Raw genomic sequence first — 21,517 nt, 5'->3', positions numbered from 1 at the left:
AGCATTATACATGTATAAATCACTCCTAATAACAGGAGTGATCAGGGGTGGGAGAACCCAGTCCACAATACATAAAAAATTCCTCTTCTTATCCTTCATCTATATTTACACACTATTTTGAGCAATGGTTTCCCCTGAGTGTATGAAAAGTTCAAAAGACTTTTCATCTCTGCGTTCCCACTGGAATCAGGGATGGAATCCAGCCTGCAATGAAGTCAGGGGGAGTTTTGCCATTGGCTTCAGTGAGGCCGGGATTTCACCCCAGGAATGCCCATATTCCATAAGATAGGCCACTCTCAATGTTTATTTCTAATATTGTAGCACCTGGACTATTGTGCTAGGCACTGAACACACACAGAATAAATAGACAGTCCTTGCCCCATAGAGTTTATAGTCTAAGTATAAGACAAAAGACAACAAATGGATACAGACAGACCGATGGGGGAGTACCAGGAAACAATGAGACGATATTACAGGGGTGGCCAACCTGCGGTTCCGGAGCCACACGCGGCTCCTTGTACAGGCACCGACTCCGGGGCTGGAGCTACAGACGCCAACTTTCCAACGTGCCGGGGGGTGCTCACGGCTCAACCCCTGGCTCTGCCACAGGCCCTGCCCTCTCTCCACCCTTTCCTGCCCCCTCCCCTGAGCCTGCCATGCCCTCGCTCCTCCCCTTCCCACCCCCCCGCCACCAGAGCCTCCTGCATGCCACAAAGCAGCTGATCGGGAGGTGCGGGGAGAGGGGGAGGTGCTGATAGGTGGGGCTGCCGGTGGGCGGGAGGCGCTGGGAGAGGGCGTGGGGGGAGCTAATCGGGGGGCTGCTGACGTATTACTGTGGCTCTTTGGCAATGTACATTGGTAAATTCTGGATCCTTCTCAGGCTCAGGTTGGCCACCCCAGCAACATTATCTAAATAGACAAAACAGATGCAGGCCTAGCTCAAAGCAGAAGTTATGAAAATCTCCCCATAAAACCTTGTCCTCATGAGATTCCCCCAGCATGTTTTAGCAAACTCTAGAGGGTCCAGTAGTTAGGATAAGCATCCAAACACTTGGATGCCTGTCCTAGCTGAATCTGAATTCAGAGGGTCTGATTCGCATTTGTGGGCCTGATTCTTCTCTCATGTAAACAGTGGGCCAGATTCCTGTGCCAGAACCCTACTCAGACTAAGAGAGGGGTCTTTGGGAACCAGTTACAGTGTCTTGATTTTAAGGGCTGATCCTGGCCCCAGCACAACTTTGGGCTTCTGCTGGGCCACTCTAAGTTGCACCACCGAGGAAGGGTTCTTAGTGGACCCCATGTCAGTGGAGGACAGGTGGAACAGATCTCTGTCACACCCCCTTCATGCCTTTAAAAGCGTTCCCAACATGCTCCCTATACCAAAGTTGGGATGGCTGGTTCAGCACCAGGCTGCTGCATATTTGCACTAGCAAGGAAGTTCCCCTCCAACAGTGGAGTTCTCTTAAGGCTCTTGGCAATCAGCGTCTGACCCCTTTACATCTTCTGAATGGTGCAAACAGGCTGAATCTCAGATGAAAATACAGCTCATTGACTTCTGATATTCACTGATGCAAGTGAGATCAAAATGACACCTGGAACCCTATAAATTAATACCAGTCAAACAACTCTGGTGTGTATTATGCATTTCTATTATTTGTATTATCATAACACCTAGCAGCACCAGTCATGGACCGGGACCCCATTGTGCTAGGCACTGGGACAAACACAGAACAAAGACACAGTCCTTGACTCAGAGATCTTACAATCTTAAGAAACACAAGAGACAATGGTGGATACAGACAAATGAGAAAGCACAAGGAAACAATGAGACAATATTGGTCAGCAAGATCAGCAGAGGTCTTATTACACCGACAGCCTTATTGTTGTTGAGTTTTTTTGTAGGCCTCATTTCCTCCAACTCCAGCTTGAAGAAGAGTCAAGAAAATTATTGGACTTTGTTGAAATTATTTTTGTTCTGAATATAGACATTCATTACAGCCAGATTTATCCAAGACTTTTTAGCAGCCTCACTGCAACTTTGCTTTTCTTCTGCTAAACTTTCGAGATTAGATTTTCCAGTGATTGCATACTTGGAACGGTTTACCAGTGTGATCAACCTAATAAATATTTAAAGCTGTGATTCATTTAGCAAAAATAGCATGTTAACATTTGTCAGCACTGTTACGAATGTTCTCCTGAGGCTGAAAATCGGTCTATTTGATAAACCCTGCCCTTTTGTATGAACAATTATTGTGCTTGATTCTGATATCAGTTTCCCCAGTGTAAACCAGTGTAAGCGGGGGAATAGTCCCGCTGTTGTGGGGAACTTTCCTGGCTTCTGTACTACCCGGGTGAAGTGGACTAGCGAAAGGCTCTGAGTCCTCACTACCATTTCCTTTACCCAGTGGCTTCCCTGCCCTTGAGGACTCCCTTTCCACTCTCCTGTCTGGCAGAGTCCTCGTAACCCCAACAAGGCTGGGCCCAGGATTCCTGGGGGGCTCGACCCCCAACCCTGCTGTGGTCACCTAGGACAGGGGCTAGGGTGTCCCCACTCCGGGGTACTCTCTCTGCACTGGGCACTTCTCTGACCCCCTGACCACTACATACAAGTTAAAGCAAATGCAAGTTATTTAATCAACAATTAATTTTAAAATGAATAAGGAACAATGGGAAAGGTTAAAGGAAACACATCACCCCGCTCTGTGGCAGGGAACATCACAAACAGTGTCTCTGGAATGTCAGGGCAGTTCACAGTCTGTTCCTTGTACGTCCCAGGCCTCCTGCTCAGGCCCTGGCTGTGCTGCAGGGATGCTGTGGGTTGGACACTTGCTCTGGTGGTGGCCACACGCTCTCAGGCTCTAAGTGGTAGGACTCTTCTTCCCAGTGTCACCCCCACCCTGTCGGGGTTATGATCCAAGCCTGGCCCGCAGAGCCTCTTGGCTGAGGCGTCTCCCTGTGCTGGGCCTGCTGCCCAGGGTCCCCCTCGCTCTCCCCAGCTGTTCACCGCACCCAGCTCCAGACTGCTCCAGCCCCAGCTCCACCACTCGGTCTCTGCACTGCTGCTGCTGCTCTGCCTCCAGCTCCCTGGGCTGTTTCTCTGGCCCCTCTGCCTCTGGTTGCTGCAGCTCTGCTCCCAGGACAGGTCTGCTCTGCAGGCTGCTTCTGTGACTCTGCTCCCAGCACTGACCTGCTTCCTGGGCTGCTTTTCTGGCCCCTCTGGCTCTGGTTGCTGCAGCTCTCCTCCCAGGGCAGGTCTGCTCTCTCTGGGCTGCTTTTCTGGTCCCTCTGGATCTGGCACAGCTCTGCTCCCCAGCTCAGCTTGGCCCCACTCTGTCTGACCCAGGCAAAGCCAGCTCACACAGCTCCCTAGCCTCCTGACTCCCTGATTAGCCTGCTCGCCCTGTCATTCAGGCTGACCTGGAGCGTTGGCCTCTCCCCATTGTTCCTGGTGGCCTTCAGTCTCAGGGTCCTGATTCCCCATTGACCCTTCCCCCTTTTTAGTACTGGGAGCTAGCAACTAAAACACCCCCACTGAACGTTAGTAAGGGGGCAACAGTCCCATTACACCAGGATTAATTCCATTTAAACCCATGGAGTTTCTCCAGCATCACCACCTCACTAGGTTTGCTTTATCAATGCAAACATTATCACATGATGGTTGAGTAGGTTTGTAAAGCTAAGAACAAATCCATGGGTAGGCAGGGGTTGGCTGAATGCATATTCGAGCATGGATCTGGCCAAGAGAAGGCTTTTATTTTGACTGTCTAAGGTAATTGAGCAAGTCTGAACCTACCTTTCACTTTGAAGCCTTGTTCACCAACAGTGAAGCACCATTATTCAACATGTACGCAATTGAACAGAAACAAGTAGTTTTCATGTCTTACTATAATAGAACTATCTCAACAAAATCTATTTACGCTGATGCTGCATTAAAAACTATCTTCCTGTTCTCAGTGCAATGAGATCACTATATTCCCATCAACACTGGGGCACAATGGAGATGAAAAGCTACTTCTATACGGGTGTGAAAGGTATCTAAAGACCTGGAGAGGCTCATTACCTAGCAGGCATCAAGTAGGATTCAAAAATCTGATCTGGACTTAGAATGACAACCTCTCCTCCACTCACGGCCCTATACTGCACTATATTCCATCACCTCATCAATGCATTGAAGATTGGGCTGTCCCAGGTAAATTGCATGTATCATCCCCCTCATCCTTAGTTTCTGAGATAGCTGAATGTCTACAATAGTCCTGGTATTTTAAACACTGGGGTCAGGGTGCATAAGAAAGTCTGTCCCACGCGCTATGTATCATTTCTCTCATGATGTCCTACTTAGTTGAGGGAGTGGTGGAGAAGGGGCATATATACATATAACCGGACAGGGTACAAAGGAGTGAAGAAGCAGGCCCAGGATGTTCTTCTGTTCTAGTTCCAGAAACTCTTTTTGCCCAGTTCAAAATCTTATGTAGTGTACAGTGCAATCAGATGTATACTCTGATCTTGCATAAGTTTCATGAAATACTTGCCTCTCTAAAGATTCCATCCATGCAGGATTCTTGATCTTAGGTTTTAGTTCCTTAGCAAAAGAATGGCTTTGCTCCCAAAGCTTTTAAATTTTTCTTACCCTTAAGGTAGCAATAGCTAGAAAGTATACTAGGCTCTGCCTGGCTGTTGAACACCGCTCCTGGAGCACCTGGAGCATTAATTCTTCCCTCCAAAAGTTCCAGTCGGATCTTTCTTGACAGAGCTCCCTGCAGAAACAGCACCATGTTCGCAATTACTTCAGCTCTTCACCAGAACCATATCACTGTATATCTATACCTTGTTGGGCATTCTTTTCTTGCCCCCCACCTTGCCTTCCAGTCAGACTAGTCCTGTGTTAAATTTCAGAAGACTTTTTGCCTTAGCGCTCTGGCACATTCCTCTAGGATTAGGACGTCCACCAATACTCTGATAAAATGATCCCTGCACTGTTCTGGTACCTCCGTGCCTATTTATTTCATTGCATCGACACCCTTTCTTTGTACTGGGGTGTGTCTATTAGCACCTCAGTACTACTGTTGCACTTTGCTGCCAGTGTTGTCTTGTTGCTTCATGCCCTGAGTTTGGACGTGCATTAGTGCCATAGTTACCATCCACCCTGGACCTAGAACTGGTGAGGAAATGATTTTGCCCCACAAAAAACCCTAAAAAAATATTTTTGTGTTCATCATTTTTCTCCATTTTTAAAAAATTTTTGTTGAAAAATTCCTACCCCATATTTTTCAAATGAAAGCAGGATATTTTTGTGAAAAAAAAATCCATTGTAAAGCCATTTTCTATCCAAAAAAACCCAACCAACATGTAGACAGAAAGTTTTACACCTTTTCCAGCTGGACCCACTAAGTGCCACAATGGCTTTGGCTCTGTAGCACCAAGCACTTTTTGCATTTGGGCTCTAGAACTGGGTTGGTGCTTTGGGGGTTTCCAGAGCACTATGTGATATTCTTGTTTTCTCTAGCTCTTATATGTGCTTGTCATACATGTCACGATACATTTCAAGGAGTGGGAGCATCTTGCCACTGGGGAAGGGCACTCCCAGGGTTGTGTCTTGCTTTTGGGTTGATGTCGGAAGGAAGTGTTCTTAGGATATGGTCCTGAGAGTCTCGTGACTTAACTGGACTGGCTGGGAATGTACTTGTTCCACTACTTGTATAATTCATTGAACAAAGACTGAACTTTTGACACCCTCCAAAGTGATGTCTGTGTCGTATGCAGGGGGGCTGGGATCTAGGGTTCCAGATAAACTACCAATAGTGGCAGCCTGACCTCTGCAGGCAATTAGAATGTACGGGAGCCTAGATGTGATAGAAAAACTTTCTTGGTGTCTTCAAAAAAGCAGAATTGTAAGGTAAGTAATTTCCCCTTACATGGAGTATGCATCATTAATACAATCTGGACTCCTTCAGAGGGTTTTTAGCCCTCATTTATTGTCCATGTGCAAATGCTTTCTTGGTGTGTCTGTTATCAGACACAATGTCAAGGAACAGAACCACTCAGTGAAGGGGCTGCTCAAAGTGTAGCCATTTGAAATTTGAGAGAGGATAAGGTCTGTTATGAATTCTAAACATCCTTGTCTTACACTTTGAACTTACCAAATTCAAAACAATACAAAGACCTCTGATCTTAGTATGAAACAGAATAAAACAATTTTTTTGGAACAGCTTGGCACATTTCATTTTGAGGTTTTTTTACTTGAAGCTTGATTCTGTACTTTAGATAGCTGTGCAAACCCACTGAGTTACACTTTGGGAAAACTGGTATTTTTTGTGGGCATAGACAGACACTGAAGCTGGGCAGAATTCCAACAGGGAACACCACTTTTACAGTGATTCCAACTGTGTGTGTGTGTGTGTGAAAGGAGAAGTTAAAAATATGTGGCCTTTTTCTAATCATCATAAAAATGTGGGTTTTTTTTTCTCTTTCCTAAATTTGCAATATGGAGATTGGATTTTTGGACCACTATCCAACATTGAGCACTTTTAAAATATTTTTCCATTATATTTTAACCTCACTGTGATTATTTTGAATCCTGTTGTTTACCTCGTTGGTTGCAGCTGTTGCGTCCTGGAGGGAATCCATGATAAAACCAGAAACGTCACTTGATAATGTCTTGAGACTTGACGATAGCTAACAGAGCAACATCTGGCTCCTTTGCAGAATGACAGTTACAGTAATCAGTGGAGGCTGGAAAAGAAGATTTTATTTATTTTTTCCCCACTTATTCTTTTAATGTGGCATCATCATTCCATAGGTAATCATTCATGTAGGTAAAAAATACCTAGAATCTCAAAACTGAACTAATCAATGACTGCATTTCTATCTAAAGGTTCCAGCACAGGGCATCTTAGAAATAGCCTCCTCTTTCTGGGTAACATCATCCAGGCTGGGATAAACAGGATTAGCATCTGTTACACTCAAACCCTCAACTCTTCTGCTTCCTGGGTACAAATATTTACCTCCAGTACAATCCAACTGAGCAGCAAATTGGAGAATCAAAGGTACAATTGGCTGTGTAGACACAACTGCTTAATTTCAGAGAACAGAGTAAACAAGCTGGAAGAGAATCGGAGGAGAAAACTGTTTGATTTGATCAGCCTCATTACCAAATGATTGCTGCACTCACCTTTTTTGGTCTGGATTCTCTGTTTATTTGTGTCATTAATTCCCTACCTTTTCTTAGAAGGATTTCTGCTGGCACTTTCATGGGTAGAGCTAAAGTGAGAGAAGAGATTTTTGCAGAAAAGAGATATTTCATGCAGTGCCATGTATTTTTATATTAAATAAAAAGACAGTTTGTTTTTTCCACCAGGGGTGGGGGACAATGGGAGAGGGGTCAGTAGCTCTGGTATTCCACAGGAGAAATCCCTTTTACAACGTAAGTGTGATGTGTATATGCTTCTCATTGGCTTTTTCTCATTGCGGAGTTCTCCAAAAAAAGTAACAAACCATAGATTTCAGCCTTTAAGAATTATGTTCCAGCACAATGTCAGCTGGCAGGGAAAATCTTTTTCATTCAGGGGAGACCGACTGACTGTTCATACAGTACAAAGATCACCTGATTAAGGATGATAGGATTCTATACTTTAATATTGAGTCTTCCCTCTGGGGAATTGGCCACTATCTCTTCTGTGCTGGCCTAGAAGTCTTAGTCTTTTCCCCACCTGGGATGGCTAAGCACTACCTTCACCAAGATACTCTCCCCCTCCCCCCACCTTTCTTTGTTTATGATCTAAATCCCACTAAAATCATTGGGAGTCTTTATTTTGACTTCAGTGGTCCTTGAACCAGGACTATAGCCCTGTCTCTTTATGCAAAATCATGTCATCGTGACCCAGTAGTTAGTCAGAAGAAGCTGCCTTAAAGACAACAGTAGCTCTGCCTGTCTGAGCAGTTGATCTTACAAGAGGCTAAGCCCCCCCCCCCCCGCCCACTACCATTAGCTACTGAAGAGCTGCTGCTCCACTCAGTTGGAGATGAGGGGGCTCAGCACTTCGAGGTTTGGACTGTGAGGAAAACTGCAAGATTTAAGTGTGTGCGTCTCTCCCTTGTATATAAAGCCAGCTTTGTTTCAGCTGTTTTGACACCATTGACAACACACTGTTTTGATGGTTTGTGACAGGGGGGTGGGGTGTTATGAGGGGGAGAGAACAAAAGCATGTTCATTTTAGAGCACCGTCACATGTGTTTGCTGCTTACCACAACAAAGGAAAGGTCGGAGGGGCGGCTGTTCTGGAGATTACCATCATTCTTTCAGGGAGTGCTGGTGTTTTCCCAAGGAAACACCGACACTTCTTAATTATTCTCTTCATGTGTAGCCATGTATGGAGCTTACTGAAGGTCTCAGCAGTGCATTGTTGTTCCGAAGACTTGGAGAATGAGAATGCTGGCAGTACAACGCTCCAATGTCCAACATTCGTCTCCTTTTTCTCCCTCTTCATTACACCAGCTAATTACTTTGACCGCTAGTGGCTGTAGAGAATTGTTCTCTCTCTGTAACCCCGGCAGCCCTCTGCCGTCAGTGTAATTTAGAATAATAGCATAACATTCTCTTACTGCTTCAGTTCTGCCCAGGAGAAATGTAAAGGCACACGGTCCCTTTGCTATATTCAGCTGCTAAATCAACATCGTTCAAATGAGTGGCCACCTCTGCTCTTGCCTGGTGAAGATACTGTCAGGGTTCCTTCCCCACTCTGAACTCTAGGGTACAGGTGTGGGGACCCGCATGAAAGACCCCCCAAGCTTATTTCTACCAGCTTAGGTTAAAACTTCCCCAAGGCACAAAGTTTTTGCCCTTGGATTAAGTAAACGCTGCCACCACCAAGTGATTTAACAAACAATCAGGGAAAGGACCACGTGGAGTTCCTATTTCCCCAAAATATCCCCCCAAGGCCTTACACCCCCTTTCCTGGGGAGGCTTGAGAATAAACAAGATGAGCACAGATCAGCCTTGGATTTTTAAGACTCAAAAAACCCAAAACTTAAAAAACTGAACTTTATTAGAAGATCAAAAAAAACCAAGAGAACAACTCTGTAAGATCAGAATGGAAGATAATCTTACAGACAGTCAGATTCAAAACATAGAGAATCCCTCTAGGCAAAACCTTAAGTTACAAAAAGACACAAAAACAGGAATACACATTTCCTCCAGCACAGCAAATTTCACAAGCCAAAGCAAAGAAAACCTAACACATTTTCTAGCTAGATTACTTACTAACTTTACAGGAGTTGGAGGGTTTCCATCCTTGATCTGTTCTCGGCAAAGGTATCACACAGACAAACAAAAGTCTTTTCCCCCTCTCCAGATTTGAAAGTATCTTGTCCCCTCATTGGTCATTTTGGGTCAGGTGCCAGCCAGGTTAGCTGAGCTTCGTAACCCTTTACAGGTAAAAGGACTTTGCCTCTGGCCAGGAGGGATTTTATAGCACTGTATACAGAAAGGTGGTTACCCTGCCCTTTATATTTATGACAGATACCTAAATGCCACTTGAGATGGTTTGTACCAGAAAGAGAGAGTGAAGGCTCTTGTTTCTGACTCTTTGCTGTTTAAAATAGTGAAAATAATTAGGGTTTCACTTTAGCTCTCAGATATGCCCGTAGGTCCCAGTGCTGAATGTAAGAACAGCCGCTCTCTAGACCTTCTATTTGTTCTGCCTCACCTCGCAATAAACAGTTGCATTTAAATAATGCTATGGTGGATATATGCCTGCATTACTATCTGGGTTTGTGGGTATAGTATGCATATGGACATTCAATGGGCGTCAGATGCCTAACTGCCATTTGTGCTTTTGAAAATTTCCCATATACGTCCTCTGTGTGCGTGTTCCGATGAAGCAAAAACAAAACGCTGCCATGTACCGAAACACTGCAATGATAATGATATGCCACATTTAATTTACGCTAGTGCTGCTATTAAATCTGTACATGGGATTGTGAACTATCGTTGATCTCGAGTGTCTAAATGAAGAACTGAAAATGGGTGTGTAGAGCACCCTTTAAATTTTAGAAGGCCATCTGGTTCATGAACAGAATCACCAGCAGCCATGTTTAGAGTCCTAAGAAGTGGGTGTATTAGAGCTATCAATTCTAAAGCTTTTTTCACCCTCCTAGAACCTTTTGTTTTAATTAGAGCTGAAGCAATGTTCTAACAAGCTTTTTCCTGTCAACACCAAATTTTTTCAAGCTTAAATAAATTCACAATTGATGGCTATCTTTGCGCAGCGGAGAAGCAGGCCGTATTATGTCCATTTTTGAAGTTGCATTTCTTCATATTGGGTGCAACAAAGGTCAGAGTTTACACCTTGTCTTACAGGAGGCATCACGTCAGCAGCAATCACTGGTTTGCCACTTAATATGGCAAGAAAGGCCAATACATGTCCCCCTCCCCCTTCACATGCCAATTCAGGAGAACTACATAAGACATCTGAGCATGTCTCCCCGCCACCAAACACACACACACACACACTCCTGATATTGAGAGATACATAAAACGTTACTAAACATACAGTGCTGTAGACAGAGAAACCAAATCATGAAATCCCACTTCGCACTAGTGTAAATAACTGCACCAGATTCAGGACAATGGTGAATCAGGCCCTTGGTTTCCACGGGTGAAATCTTGACCCTATTGAAGCAAAACAGAAACGCTCCCATTGACTTTGATGAAGCCAGGATTTCATCCGTAGGTGTTACTTCAATGCATCCGTATCCTGGTTTAAAATCAGATGAATCATCTGCCTTCAAAAATAAATCTGCTAGGATTTCTGAAGCTGTGGGGCTAAATTCAGACCTAATTCAAACAGATACATCTCCATTGACTTCATGAGACTGCACTCTCATAAACTAGATAAGAATCTGGCCTATTATATTCAGGCAGATCCTAGCACACAGGCCATGGTGACATCTTATGACAGCTTACCTTTAAATCACTCTAAGAATATGAAGTCAAACATATCACAACATCCTTTGCTTACCCTTTCCCTTAAAAATTTGGCACACAGGGTGTATTTGTGCCTAAAGCATTACCTCTGCTGTCTGCCTTCATTATTTCCAAAATACATCTCTGCACTCTTCCTTAGCTGGGAGCAAGCTTTGTTACTTTGATCTCAGAAAAGAGCCCCGGTCGGAGCTTTCTTTGCGACCAAAATGTTGCCATTTAAACAATGCAGAGATATGACATGGCTGTGAATTTCTACACCATACGTATCTGCCATTCATACTCCTCTGCAAGGCCAAAAACCTGCTTCAGCACCACTCTGTCAAGCCAAAGGATTTGGCTGGCACCTCATCGTACTTGGCCGATGTGCATTGGCAAGGGTGTGACAGCAAAGTCTGTCTCCTTGCTGACCTTGCTGCCAATGCCGAACATGCCAGGGATTGTTTACGATGGCATTGCTCAAAGGTCCTTGTCAAACTTGTTGTTACTGACCTAGAGATTGAGGTACTGTCTGTGACTTGGAAATCAGGGTTGTGTGTTTGTTAGTAACTGTTCCACTAAAGGTAACATAATCCAAATATACCTGTAATCTGTATTTTGACTAGTGAATAAGCAGTCAGAGACTGAAGGAAATAATTTTTAAAGCAATCAGTGACTTCAAAAAAAATTTGCTGTTCTATAAAGAGTTGAATATGGTATATAATAGTAGTAAATCCTTGGGAATAAGTCATTATTGGACTTGGCAATTGTGGTGTTACAAAATTAACTGCCCTCAGACTTGCCTTAGGCTGCTAATGAGCAAACTGGTTATTACTGGTAGTAATGACTGATTTAATGGGTATTAAAGCTTAATTATAAAACATGGAGGTTGCATAAACAGCTGTATAGCTCATTACAAAGTCAGCTATGTCTCTTTGGCTTTTAGGAGGACAGACAGTTGTGTGGCATAAGAATTTCAGTTAATTTCAACACACGGGGAATATACTATATACAGAATGGCAAAGGGTCATTCCATTATCTGAAGACATGATTTGGCTTCTGAAAAATTTACCTGTGCTAGGTTTTGTTGTTTGCTTTTATCGGGTGGTCTTAAGGAGATCAGCTGGGTCACGGGAGGGAATAACCCTATTCGCTAATACAAACCCGAAGCTATATTCTGTGTTTTTAGAGGCGTTTGAACCCATTGTGGTCCGGTGAATCATTTTAAAAAAAAAGTTTCTCCTATAATTCATAATTGGAGTCTCCTGAAAATACTGACGCCTCTGGTTAAATACTGTTGAGTTGGCGAGTACGCTGTGAGAGCCGATCGTTATTAAAAAGGAAATTACAGTCTCAATGAGAAATGGGGCACATTATTTATTTATTTGTGTATTTGCTGTGGAGGCCGTTTACAGAATGTGCGGTCAGCCCCAAGGGGTGTTTCCATAAAGCTGATCTTTATGTCAGCCTAAACTGCAGCAATCAAACCCTGGGGTTTCGTTCAGGAGTGTTCCAGCCAGAGCATACAGCTGAACAAGCAAGGAATGTGGATGGTATCTGTGTCAGGATTGAGGCTAGTGCTGGGGATGTTCTGAGGATATTTTGAAAGTGTCGTGGCAGCTTGCAGTGCAGTGTGTCAGACTGGCCTGCCAAGCTCAATTTGATTATTTCATATTGGTATTATGGTAGCTCCTGGAAGCCCCATTGTGCTAGACCTGTACAGGGACCTTGCCCGAGAGTCCCTGCCCCCAAAGAGCTGACAATCTAAATTGATTAGACAAACGTTGGGGGGGGAGGGAGGAAATATTATCATCCCCACACACAGACGAAGAGGCACATGGAGATTAAGTGACTTTGCCGCAGATTTTCTGTATATCCTGGGGTGAGGCAAGAATTTAACTCGGATCTCCCGAGTCTCAGTCCACTGCCTTAAACACAAGAGCATCCTTTCCTCTGTGGAACTCCTCCTCAGGTGGAATTTTTTCATGGGCTTAGTTCAGATGTCCGCACTGTTCTTGGCTGGTGGCATTTTCTATCAGAAAATTAAACTCCTCCACAACGATGAGCTCTGATGTTCTGAAGAGTCTCCTTCAAACCCTGAAGTTCTCTCAGGTCATCATCTCAAATGTTACAAGTAACCAGTGTAGTGATCTGAGACAGAAGGGTGATGGCAGAGCGGTCTCGGGTTGCACGGCAGGGTGATGGCAAACCCTGAAAGCAGAACTCTACAATGTGATATTCTCAGTTGCCACTGACCCTGGAAGTTGTTTCAATTGGTGCATTTGCCATCTTCTGGGAAAGGGAGACAGAATCACATATCAGAGGAGGAGTTTGAAGAAAGAGAGAGGGACAGCACGGAGAATAGTGCTAAGTGATCAGAACAGTAATAAACATATAAAAGGAGGAAGCAGGCTTCAGAATCCTAATGTGCACTAAACAGCAATTGGATATATTTTGCCTTTCAGTGAAAAGCACAATGCAGGGTCCTGCACTTAGGACGGAAGAACCCAATGCACAGTTACAGACTAGGGACCGAATGGCTAGGCAGCAGTTCTGCAGAAAAGGACCTAGGGGTGACAGTGGACGAGAAGCTGGATATGAGTCAGCAGTGTGCCCTTGTTGCCAAGAAGGCCAATGGCATTTTGGGATGTATAAGTAGGGGCATAGCGAGCAGATCGAGGGACGTGATCGTTCCCCTCTATTCGACATTGGTGAGGCCTCATCTGGAGTACTGTGTCCAGTTTTGGGCCCCACACTTCAAGAAGGATGTGGATAAATTGGAGAGAGTCCAGCGAAGGGCAACAAAAATGATTAGGGGACTGGAACACATGAGTTATGAGGAGAGGCTGAGGGAGCTGGGATTGTTTAGCCTGCAGAAGAGAAGAATGAGGGGGGATTTGATAGCTGCTTTCAACTACCTGAAAGGGGGTTCCAAAGAGGATGGCTCTAGACTGTTCTCAATGGTAGCAGATGACAGAACGAGGAGTAATGGTCTCAAGTTGCAGTGGGGGAGGTTTAGATTGGATATTAGGAAAAACTTTTTCACTAAGAGGGTGGTGAAACACTGGAATGCGTTACCTAGGGAGGTGGTAGAATCTCCTTCCTTAGAGGTTTTTAAGGTCAGGCTTGACAAAGCCCTGGCTGGGATGATTTAACTGGGAATTGGTCCTGCTTTGAGCAGGGGGTTGGACTAGATGACCTTCTGGGGTCCCTTCCAACCCTGATATTCTATGATTCTATGATTCTATGACCACTTACTTTACTTAAGTCAACCTCGGCGGCGAAAAGGTGAATCTCTTTTTCTCTCCAATCCAGAGAGGTGCTTCAATGCTCTACAATGGGAGCAAAGGGGACTCAAGACCTTGAAAGACAGAGTTCTCTCTGACAGATCTTCTTTACTTGTGAAAGTTAATACTTTGATGGATGAGCAAACTTTTTGTACCCCCTTTAAAGGGTTTTAGTAAGTCAACCTCTTGAAAAAGTAAACAGTGCTATGGACACTGCCATGGTCTCCCTTATGTGGCCGCTTCTAGCATGGGGTCAGTGTAAGCTTCCAGAATATTAGGCAGGGCAGTGTTCAAGAAGAGTTCAAGCAATCATAATGTGAATGTTTAGGCTTCAAAATGCAAGTGTCCAGATCAAAAAGGATTAGGCGTACGGGGTTTGCATCAAAAGTTCCATTGGAATTGCTGTGCTCTCAGTTCAGAGCATGCATACGCTTATGTTTCATTATATGGACGATTCTTGTCACATTAGTTATATTCGAGTACAATGTGCCCTTTTTCCTATATCACAAAGTGACTGGTCCTTATCTTAGTTCTTGTATCTTTCCCAAAAGCATCGGGATATTGAATCACTCCCGTAGTGGCTGCATTCAACAGAACAACGTCGCACACAAGGAAAGGCCTCTACGATACTTTCCCTTCCAGATTTGCAATCAGGCAACATCCCCATTTGATGCTGATTTCTTAGACACCTTCTTCTTTTTCAACCAGCTCTTCAAAGGAATTCACATGTCCAGTCCAGGCCTTAAAAGAAAGCTGCTCCCAATGTGCTTTGCAGTCAGAAAGTTCACATGTGAATATTATGCATTAAATAAGACTTAAAAAAAAAAAAAGAATAACTTTGCCGTGTGTGGGACTACCGCTGTCATTTTACACAGGAAAACAACCAGCATTTGAGTTACCTGCAGAAAGGGAGCCAGAGGTAAAAGACAGTAAAAACCAGTTTCCATCCTACTGTTTTTATACAATGAGGATTTTCCTGTGGAAACCCAGACCTTTTTATTTAAATATTAACATTCCAATCCCCTAACGTCCGCATTGTAACAGGGTGGCAGCTGTGCTTTGCAGTCTCTTACATTGGGTTTCCATTCTGTATAGAGCCACACATTGTGTTACTATCTACAAGGTAGCTCCAGCTAGCGGCAGCTGTACAGAACTGCCAATGTCGAGGAAAAGCTTTCTTCCCATCGACTCTGGAAGAGTTACTCCTGGTTTACAACGAGAGCAGAATCGGGCCCTTTATTTCCAATGCAATTCACAGCTGAGAGCTTGAGTGTTCTGAAAGGGGCGCTCATCACAATGGCTATATACCTTCTCTCAAAGGAACCACCAAGTGCCTCAAGCAGGGGTTGTTTGTTCATTGTAAGTGTTGAGTATTTTAAATAAATGACAAAGTACTCACACTGTGTTGTAGAATGGTCCTGGTAGGTTATTACCTACTGACCACCACTACCCCACCGAAGGTGTGAACTTTCAGGCTTGCGCACATATCCGTATTTTTTTTTTTGATTGTGTGTTACTTGCTGTGAGATTGTGAACAGCATCATTGTTCTGGGTAGGAAAGAACAACATGAGTAATTACCTGTATTCACATGTGTCTCTTTGAATACTCTGCTACAGTTCCATGACGAACACAACAGATCAGTTTACAGGGACGCTAATTAAAGGGGAATTAGACAAACCAATTGTAGTATTAGAGCAACTAAATTGTTTTTTTTTTAATTTAATGGGGCTTACTATTCTCAACCAGCCTTGTGCACAAGACCTGTGGCGAAACCTGTCCCAAGTTAATGAAGCTTTTCCAGCGTTCTAAACTTAAGGTGAAAGAGGGAGCACAGCTGTGTCACTGGTTTCATGGATTGATTGTGTATTTTGTGTATGTGTGAGCCAGAAATTGTAGGAGCTGTGTTTTTTTTTTGCTTCTGAATTTGTAATTCATTTCTGACATAGGCAAGAATCCACCACAATTCCCCAGCACGTCACCCCTCCTCCGAGGGAAGAGAGGGAGAGAGAAAGATACATACGCCCCCCCCAACGCCCCCCCTCATACACACACCTCCCAAAATGGTGATACATGACAGGCCAGCTTTTTTTTTCTCTTAGGCAGGGGAAGGAGTTTACCTTCCAGCTCTGCTTCGTCTCATTACATGCGGGAGCAGGTTTCTGCCGTTCCAGACTCCTGCACAGCAGCTTCCGCCAGGGTCCTCTGGAGAGCTGTCAGCTTTCTCATCTCTGCCAGTCTAGTTGACAGTGCAGTAGATGAGGTTATGAAGCATAGAGCTGCTACCTTTGAGGGCTTTTTTTAGACTATTTTCTAGAGGAAGAGCACCTTTTTTCTCATTCCATTGCTGGGTCCAAATTATCTGGGGCTTAAAAAAATCAGATTGATGTTTAGTAATAAATCCCCCAGTGTGTTATCTGTTGTTGGCAGTATTTCCTCTATGCAGCCATCCGATTTTGTTTTAAAAAATCTCCTTTTTTTAATCAGTCAGTCAATACCATTGACCTTCCAGTCTGTTTTAGAAACAATGATATCTTCTTACATGGTATCTTTGTGTCAGCAGGCATCGTAAGCACCCCACACCAAATAACTATAGGAGCAGGTGTATATATATATATACACACATATACACATACTGCTGAATTTTTTCACCTGTTTCCACAAATAGAAACATGCTCATCCTAGCAAGTAGACAGACATGGGGACTGGGGGATAGCTTCCTGCTTTGCTTATGGATCTCCTACTATCACAATGCTGTTTTCTGTCTGGCCTTGGAATTCATAGATTCCAAGGCCAGAAGGGATCATTGTGATTATCTAGGCTCACTTCCTGCGTAACCCGGGCCACAGAACTTCCCTGTTAGAAAACCATCCAAACTTGCTTTAAAAATCACCAGTGGTGGAGAATCCATCACAACCCTTGGTAAATTGTTCCAGCAATCAATTACCTTCGCCGTTAAAAAAATCTTTAAACGTCGTCTTGTCTCTGCCTTGGATATCATGGCAGAAACCCAGACAGAGCTGGGCATTTTTAGTGACCCTGCTGCGCACTTTTCTTCAGCTTCTTAAACATGAAGTTTTCCAGCACTGCTTTGCCCCACACCTTACTATTTCTCCTCTTGAACTTACTCCTCTTAGAAGGGATATAGGTGCCTATTTGTTGCATATTTTGTATGTGAATGCTCTCTGTCCTGATCTGCACTGCGGCTATTGCATTGTAAATGTCTATCTAAGCAATCCAAGGCAAGCTGTTCTATGTGGAGTCCCACTGAGTTTCGTGGGGATACAGGAGGGTCCCCATGTTTAGAACAGCTGACAGAATCGGGGCCTAAATTATTCAGGATAGGGAATAAAATATATAAATACATAAAAATGAAGTGGCTGTTTCATACTGGGACTCTTCCCAGGAGATGCCATTTGTATGCAGGCTTATAAGACCAAAATTCAGATACGTATATGTACAAATTTGTCCATTTCAGGGCAGTTAGCTGCTCAGCAACAGGAGAGCTAGAACTGATAGACTTCTCTTATTTATAAAAAGAACTACCCTATCCTACAGCCCTTGTATAGTCATTGTAATGCCCAAATACACAGTGTGGAACAGTAGGGTAGGTTTACATAAGGGATGTCTGCTAGAAACGCTAATGCTGTCCTCTTGCCCCTCACAAGGTGAAAATACAAGAAGATCCCAATTAAGTGAACGTGAACCTCCATATCTTACCTACTTCCAACATATCTTATGTCTTACTGTCTGACTCCCTTGCCATTGACTCTCTACTAAACAAACTCACAGATATCAAACCAACTGGCTGTTGTCATGCTGTTTCATAATCAGGATCTTACAGTAAATCAACCTCCCAAAAAACTTCATTGTAGAAGGAAACCCATTTTTAGGACTAGTCCCATTTGACACTCGTTGACAGTGAAATGTCTGAGCATACAGTATAAGTGAGTGTGACCTATGGGAGTAGAGCACTGAATTCGGAGTCAGGAAACCTGGTTGTATTCCTCATGCTGCCATGCTCACTTTGTACTCTGGGACAAGTCACTCAGGGCTTAATACACAGCAATCTGGGATGTAACTCGACAGCACACCCAGCGTGCCATGTGCTAAGTGGCTGTGTAGAACCTGCTGCCGCGCAATAAAAGTAAATGGCAATACATCCAAGCACGCTACAGAAGTTTTAGCAAGATCCACACAGCCACTTAGTCAGCCGCAGGCTGGTGCACGACATATTCACACCCCAGCTTGCCATGCACTAAGTATCCATATAGATAAGCCCTCAGCTAAGCCACACAAAGGCACTGTTAGGGAGGAATAAGAGTGCCCACATAGAGGGTTTGTATGGCGAAGTTATTGCACTTTAAATTCACACCCTAACTTATTCTGCACTAACTTTCCACATGGACAAGTCCTCGGCCTGTGATTGCCTCATTTTTCTCATCTGGTCACCATTTTACAGATGAGGAAAATTAGATCTCCGTGGTAAAGCGCTTTGAGGTCTACAGAACCATATCAGTGATAAGTATCAATGTACACCAGGACACTGAACTTCTCAATTCAGTAATAACTGCACCTGACTTTGCAATGTGCAAATAAGTAGTGAGGTCTGTTTTCTATTTAAAATTTATTTAAAGGTAGAGCTGGAGTTCAACTAATACAAAGTAAGAACCCTTCTGCTAAGTTCTAGAGGAATTCAGACTTAAGACTAGTATCACTTTCTTGCTGCACAGAGAGAAAAGGAGATAGAACCATTCAGATGTCATTGAAAGAGGGTTTTTTCTCTCACAGCTAAAACATGTTATCTACTTAACTACCTGTAGTATTATAAAGCAACCTTTTACCTATCACAAAACAACTGCTGGCCCTTGAATCTCACTAAGTGAATGCTATTGTGCTGAACAACAATGCCAACTTATGAGGGGAAAGAGATTTTGTGTAAAAGGTTTTATAGAGTCGTTTTCAAAGGCCATAGTGCTTGCCTCTCTCTGAAGCCATTTTTATTCATGGAAGGAATAAAAAAATCTTGAGATGACCTCACAAATGATTCCACCTTATGGTTTCTAACCTTTTGTCAAATGCCGTGAAAATCACTTTTCCACTGGTACTGTGTTTCTGCTAGGCAAGGAGCACATGCAAAAGATTTTGAACTTTACCCTCCGAACCTAGATTTAGAAGCGCAGAAGTACTGAGACTGGAATTATAGAATAAACATTTGCTGCATCTCCCGGTGGTCCCCACTGCTTTTCAAATGCCTAATTGCCAAGAACAGCCTCTCTTTCTGAAAGGCAACAAAGCTAAGGTCTGCTGCAGAAATGGCACATTTCTGGAGCTGGCTATCGTCCGAGAAGTCCAATGAATGTCCATTTGGAAATGCACTACCTATTACAGGTACTTTCTAATAGATTGTACCCATGAAATATTTGAACTTATGAGGGGAAAGAGAAATAATTGAACGCTGTGTGTTATATACTCTGACTTCAATATAATGCACTACCTATTACAGGTACTTTTTAATAGATTGTACCCATGAAATATTTGAACTTATGAGGGGAAAGAGAAATAATTGAACGCTGTGCGTTATATACTCTGACTTCAATGTAATGAACACACTAATCTTCATAAACGTATGCAGGAACATATTGCACGGGCTCGCATCTTATTTTGTGGGTAGGTTTTTTGTTAAGAACGAGCAGCCAGATAAGATTGTACATGTTCCCAAGTGATTGCCACTCATGGCTCTCAACAATAGTCACCCTTAAAAAGCCAACATTTACCCATACTTACCACACTAGGTCCAACCGCGTTTCCCTTTATGGCGAACGGGCAATACATGCAGGATCTCAGCGTGCTGTGGCACCTGTAGGTTAATGTCACAGTTCAGTGGCAATATAGAAGCAGAGAGATTCCAGGCTGGTTTAAACATAAAATAGCTTGCACAGTTGCTTGCCCATTAAAGCTCTGTCAGCTCCCTTCGTTTTGCAGCTGTGATGACTAGTTGGGATTCTTCAGGTGGGAAACTACAGGGGACGCTCAGGGAATCCCCCCAGATGTCCTAAAGCAAGGCGCAGGTTCTTCCCTGAATACATAGGTGCTGGAACTTGGGTGCAGCCGTACCCCCTGGCTTGAGGGAGTAATAACAATCCAAATACATGGTTTCTGCCCTCAGTACTCCCACTATAAAAATTGTACCAGCACCACTGCCTGAATAAGCACGTCAGGCAGGCAGGAAAGAAATTCAAAGGGACCGTGGCCTGGTTTTTTTCTCTCTTCCCGTTCCCTGACTTACACCAATGTTCCTGAAATTAGATGTTTTAATCACTATTTATTCCAACGTCTATTGATGGGGAAATTAATCAAGCAGCTAGATTAAACAGTTCTAAATACCGCACCTCAGGATTTAACCTGTCTGCAAAGGAAAGTCAGTAAAGGGTGGTGTATGGCCTGAAGTCTTGCCTTTTATTTAAACTGGTGACAACGTCCTCCCCCCCCCCCCATAATTGCAAACTATTAAAAAAAATAACTCCACCAAATGTTGACCCCTGGGCTAATACATTTGGCAGGGGGATGGGCAAGGGGTTAATCTGAAATACATAGTGCATACACTGTATTCCGAAAGGGAAGAATTTAGAAAATCTTACCAGGAAAGTGAAAGTCTCTCTCTCTTATTCCACCTGTAACTCACCTTAATGTGTAAGTACCTCTGGTTATTTCAGCAACTGCTATATGAAACTGCATTCCTAAATTGACGGCCACACAATCAGTCCTCATTGAACAATTTGATCCCAATTAAATTTCCTATTGGGTTAGCCAACCTGCAAGGGAACTGCACATGTAGAAATCCAGTAGTGGTGCAGTCTCTTGGAAGTCCCTGAGCAGGCCCATCAGTAGTCCCCAGGAAAGCATTTAGCAAGTCCTCTTGGACTGGTACAGCATGCTGAATTGATAGCTTAATGTGATGAATGCCTTTTCACTGCATAACTTAACCACCCCTGCTGGGAACTGAACCATTGACCCTACCATCCAAAAACAATAGTTTTATCATTTGAGCTAAAAGAAAATTTCCAACTAGAGCCATAAATACTAGCATTTATATGGTTTCTGTAACCACTAGAGGGCAAGGCCATCACACCCCAGGAAACATGTTGAAGTCTGAGCATCACAGTTTTAGGCCACTAGTTTCCCTTTTGAATGTTACTGTAACTGGCAGTATCAATCTAGCAGGCCCAGACCCAGTAAACAGCTGTTACAACAGCCTTTTGTGAGCCTCATTCT

General features: G+C 43.7%; 1 protein-coding gene and 1 long non-coding RNA gene across 8 annotated transcripts in view; one reads left to right on the top strand and one right to left on the bottom strand.

Moving 5' to 3' along the window:
• The window catches only part of ERBB4 (erb-b2 receptor tyrosine kinase 4), a 972,415-nt gene that overhangs the window by 866,043 nt on the left and 84,855 nt on the right, over window positions 1-21,517 (top strand). The window lies entirely within an intron of this gene.
• The window catches only part of LOC140895869 (uncharacterized), a 33,296-nt gene that overhangs the window by 5,817 nt on the left and 5,962 nt on the right, over window positions 1-21,517 (bottom strand). Inside the window, exons 3-6 of one of the 3 annotated variants that reach the window (XR_012154381.1) lie at window positions 20,030-20,102; window positions 7,216-7,257; window positions 6,586-6,729; window positions 4,628-4,754 (exon numbers count right to left, since the gene is read on the bottom strand). This is a non-coding gene — a long non-coding RNA (uncharacterized lncRNA). Of the gene's footprint in view, window positions 1-4,627; window positions 4,755-6,585; window positions 7,258-20,029; window positions 20,103-21,517 lie in introns of all 3 variants that reach the window. The other 2 variants (XR_012154380.1, XR_012154382.1) reach the window with 2 other exon arrangements.

Source organism: Lepidochelys kempii, chromosome 11, assembly GCF_965140265.1.
Source record: "Lepidochelys kempii isolate rLepKem1 chromosome 11, rLepKem1.hap2, whole genome shotgun sequence".
NCBI classification, from domain to species: Eukaryota; Metazoa; Chordata; order Testudines; family Cheloniidae; genus Lepidochelys; species Lepidochelys kempii.
This window is presented reverse-complemented; position numbering and strand designations above follow the sequence as displayed.